We start from the raw sequence: 5,336 nt of genomic DNA, 5'->3' as shown, positions 1-5,336 counted from the left end.
GTTATCATAGTGAACTTGTCTTGTTTTTGTATGTGCTTAAGTCCCTTCTCATTAAGATACAGAAAAGCGTGATTATAAAATGAGGTCAAATGTGATCCTGTACTAATGCTCATCTGCACTAGGTGGCACACTAGGTGCACACCCATAGCAAAGATTTTTATAACTAACCCAAGATAGTCCAGAGCCTGTCATTTCATAGTAGGCAGAACAAGCAAGGAGGTGGGCAGAGCCAAGCATGAGCTGGTGAGATCCTATTGGCGAGTTCTAGTATTTATTTGCATATTTTCAGTAGGGACTGCCTACTCTGAACTGCGCGTGTGCAATAACTAAACGTTTTGAAACTTTGGCAAAGGCTAAACTCTACAAAATGCAGTCCACTCTTTGTTCCCGTTTTTAGTTTTAGAACCATAACTGTATGGAGATAAAATGTTTCATCGATGAGAAAATGAGCAGAATGGCAGCAAAAATCTATCCTGCTCCATCTTCTTCCACTGCTGCCCACTGGGCTTCTTCTCATCACCATATTTGGTAGTGCGTGGAAACGACAAACGAATGCTTCACATTTATACATCCGGGGAAATATGTCTCATTGTTCTATCTGTGCCCATAGCCTTGAATCCAGTTTGCAACATGGCAAATTGCTGTTCTTCCAAACTATTCTTCAGAGTTCCCTAGGCTCTATTCGATGTTGTGGTATATGATCAGGAGTCCCGACACTCACCAACAGGCCAAGAAAATAGTCGCTAGTGTAAGTCTACCCACCCCTTGCATTCTTCACATTTTGCTGCCTTTTTCAAATTTAATCTCAAAAGGGAATAAATAATGTTTTTTTCTACTGATCTACACAACCTACTGAGGTGGGTTTTCCTGTCTGGTAATATAGTCAGGTGCAGTAAAGAAAGACCTAGCAAAGCTGCAGCTGACTCAAAGCAAAGTAGCACGTCTTTAACCGCACAGACACTACTAACATTAACAACATGCATCATAGTCTTTTCATGTTTGAGGACAAATTGTCTACTTTTCTTCTAAAGAAACATTTGTGTGTTGAAAATGCCTAACCACTTGTATAATCTATTTGCATACACTTCAAACAGACAAACACACCCCACCAGACACCATACCCAAACCAAAAACAGATTTAATGCTTTGCTCAGTTATGTACAGAACCATGGCATCATACTCCAGCAAAAAGCAAGTTTAACTTTATTTTTTTTAAACAGATAAATATCTTTATCACAGTGCCTCTCTCTCTAAAAATATATTTTAACTACTGTATACACTACCGTTCAAAAGTTTGGGGTCACTTAGAAATGTCCTTGTTTTTGAAAGAAAAGCACATTTTTTTGTCCATTAAAATAACATCAAATTGATCCGAAATACTGTGTAGACATTGTTAATGTTGTAAATGACTATTGTAGCTGGAAACGGCAGTTTTTTTAATGGAATATCTACATAGGCATCCAGAGGCCCATAATCAGCAACCATCACTCCTGTGTTCCAATGGCACGTTGTGTTAGCTAATCCAAGTTTATCATTTTAAAACGCTAATTGATCATTAGGAAACCCTTTTGCATTTATGTTAGCACAACTGAAAACTGTTGTGTTGATTAAAGAAGCAATAAAACTGGCCTTCTTTAGATTAGTTGAGTATCTGGAGCATCAGCGTTTGTGGGTTCAATTATGGGCTCAAAATGGCCAGAAACAAATAACTTTCTTCTGAAACTCGTCAGAGAGGAGTGGGAGGCCCCGGTGCACAACTGAGCAAGAGGACAAGTACATTAGAGTGTCTAGTTTGAGAAACAGACGCCTCACAAGTCCGCAACTGGCAGCTTCATTAAATAGTACCCGCAAAACACCAGTCTCAACGTCAACAGTGAAGAGGCGACTCCTGGATTCTGGCCTTCTAGGCAGAGTTGCAAAGAAAAAGCCTATCTCAGACTGGCCAATAAAAAGAGAAGATTAAGATGGGCAAAAGAACACAGACACTGTACAGAGGAACTCTGCCTAGAAGGCCAGCATCCCAGAGTCGCCTCTTCACTGTTGACGTTGAGACTGGTGTTTTGCGGGTACTATTTAATGAAGCTGCCAGTTGAGGACTTGAGACTTGTCGGTGACAAGCATGTACATAACATGATGCTGCCACCACAATGCTTTTAAAAAAACAGAGGGGTTCATTCTGTTTTGTGTTGTATTGGATGTGACCGAAGCATGTCGTTTTTAATTTTGGCCAATTTCAGCCTGGTGGGGAGGAGTTGTAGCCTCGCTCTACCTCAACAGGTGGTAAATTAGTTAACAGACCAATAAGAAAGACACTTCCAAACCTCTCAGACCACTCCCAGACAGCTGGCAAAATTCTTGCTTGAGAAATTGCTCTTTGCAAAGAAGCATTTTTTTGTTGTTGTTGACCATTTTAATTGAAAAATGTAATTAAACAATGTGTAGACACTCTTGTCCAAAACAGCTAGGGTTAACTGCCTTGCTCAAGGGCACATCAACAGATTTTTCACCTAGTTGGCTCGGCAATATGAACCAGCAACCTATTGGTTATTGGCCCAACGCCCTCTTAACCACTAGGCTCCCTGCAACCCAGGTTCACCAATCATAATAAGGTACTTAATTTGATATTGAGATAAAAATGGCTACATTGGACCTTTTTAAAGTAACTGTCCATTGAAATTCTTTTACATTTTTCATACAGGCCAGTAGTGGAGTGAATGCAGAGTTGTTGGTCCTCTGTATTGTGGAGGCAACATCAGCAAGGACAAAGGGAGTTTGTCAGGGTCAAAAGAAATATGAAAGCAGCAAAGTCCAGATAAAAATGTTGAGGAAACCCTGCCTCAAGCTTCTTAATACCTAACATTGGCATACAGTTTTATCTTTCAGCAGGACAGTTTCCAATAGGTGGATGTACCTGGATGGTGCTGTCTCAGTCCTGACATCAATGACTCCCAACCAAATATACTAAGCTTGAGCAATGTTTTTGTGTGTTGCCCTAAGAGTGGTCCAAAGTTGGGTGATTCTTCTCCCTTTCTTCTCAGCTGTAGTGGCTGCCAAAGGTGCTTCCACCAAGTATTTACTCTGGGGTGTGAAGACATCTTCATTTTTTTTTTTTATTAATTTGGAAAATTGGACATTATCTTTCGTTTTTGAAAGGTTGTACATCGATAGGAAGAAAATCCAATGTAATACTTTAAAAAAATATATTTTTAAGGCAGCAAAATGTGAAGACTCTGCCACCCCACTGGGCACACACTAGTTGAACGAACGTTGTTTCCACATCATTTCAATGAAATGACGTTGAACCAAAGTGGAATAGACGTTGAATTGACATCTTTGCCCAGTGGGAGGGGTGTGTAGAATTTCACTCTGCATTGACTGTAGGTGTGTGTTGAGCCTCAACTGAAAGCCATGATCTGTGTTTAATGTTTGACTGATGGCCCATTCATGTTTCTACTAGGTACTGGATGTGTTTAATGTTTGACTGATGGCCCATTCATGTTTCTACTAGTACTGGATGTGTTTAATGTTTGACTGATGGCCCATTCATGTTTCTACTAGTACTGGATGTGTTTAATGTTTGACTGATGGCCCATTCATGTTTCTACTAGTACTGGATGTGTTTTTTTATTTATTTATTTTTATTTTACCTTTATTTAACCAGGTAGGCAAGTTGAGAACAAGTTCTCATTTACAATTGCGACCTGGCCAAGATAAAGCAAAGCAGTTCGACAGATAAAACGACACAGAGTTACACATGGAGTAAAAACAAACATACAGTCAATAATGCAGTATAAACAAGTCTATATACAATGTGAGCAAATGAGGTGAGAAGGGAGGTAAAGGCAAAAAAAGGCCATGATGGCAAAGTAAATACAATATAGCAAGTAAAATACTGGAATGGTAGTTTTGCAATGGAAGAATGTGCAAAGTAGAAATAAAAAAATAATGGGGTGCAAAGGAGCAAAATAAATAAATAAATAAAAATTAAATACAGTTGGGAAAGAGGTAGTTGTTTGGGCTAAATTATAGGTGGGCTATGTACAGGTGCAGTAATCTGTGAGCTGCTCTGACAGTTGGTGCTTAAAGCTAGTGAGGGAGATAAGTGTTTCCAGTTTCAGAGATTTTTGTAGTTCGTTCCAGTCATTGGCAGCAGAGAACTGGAAGGAGAGGCGGCCAAAGAAAGAATTGGTCTTGGGGGTGACTAGAGAGATATACCTGCTGGAGCGTGTGCTACAGGTGGGAGATGCTATGGTGACCAGCGAGCTGAGATAAGGGGGGACTTTACCTAGCAGGGTCTTGTAGATGACATGGAGCCAGTGGGTTTGGCGACGAGTATGAAGCGAGGGCCAGCCAACGAGAGCGTACAGGTCGCAATGGTGGGTAGTATATGGGGCTTTGGTGATAAAACGGATTGCACTGTGATAGACTGCATCCAATTTGTTGAGTAGGGTATTGGAGGCTATTTTGTAAATGACATCGCCAAAGTCGAGGATTGGTAGGATGGTCAGTTTTACAAGGGTATGTTTGGCAGCATGAGTGAAGGATGCTTTGTTGCGAAATAGGAAGCCAATTCTAGATTTAACTTTGGATTGGAGATGTTTGATATGGGTCTGGAAGGAGAGTTTACAGTCTAACCAGACACCTAAGTATTTGTAGTTGTCCACGTATTCTAAGTCAGAGCCGTCCAGAGTAGTGATGTTGGACAGGCGGGTAGGTGCAGGTAGCGATCGGTTGAAGAGCATGCATTTAGTTTTACTTGTATTTAAGAGCAATTGGAGGCCACGGAAGGAGAGTTGTATGGCATTGAAGCTTGCCTGGAGGGTTGTTAACACAGTGTCCAAAGAAGGGCCGGAAGTATACAGAATGGTGTCGTCTGCGTAGAGGTGGATCAGGGACTCACCAGCAGCAAGAGCGACCTCATTGATGTATACAGAGAAGAGAGTCGGTCCAAGAATTGAACCCTGTGGCACCCCCATAGAGACTGCCAGAGGTCCGGACAGCAGACCCTCCGATTTGACACACTGAACTCTATCAGAGAAGTAGTTGGTGAACCAGGCGAGGCAATCATTTGAGAAACCAAGGCTGTCGAGTCTGCCGATGAGGATATGGTGATTGACAGAGTCGAAAGCCTTGGCCAGATCAATGAATACGGCTGCACAGTAATGTTTCTTATCGATGGCGGTTAAGATATCGTTTAGGACCTTGAGCGTGGCTGAGGTGCACCCATGACCAGCTCTGAAACCAGATTGCATAGCAGAGAAGGTATGGTGAGATTCGAAATGGTCGGTAATCTGTTTGTTGACTTGGCTTTCGAAGACCTTAGAAAGGCACGGTAG

This window comes from Oncorhynchus kisutch, linkage group LG17 (genome assembly GCF_002021735.2).
Source record: "Oncorhynchus kisutch isolate 150728-3 linkage group LG17, Okis_V2, whole genome shotgun sequence".
In the NCBI taxonomy this organism is placed as follows: Eukaryota; Metazoa; Chordata; class Actinopteri; order Salmoniformes; family Salmonidae; genus Oncorhynchus; species Oncorhynchus kisutch.
The sequence above is the reverse complement of the archived record's forward strand: the minus strand, read 5'-3'. Positions refer to the sequence as shown.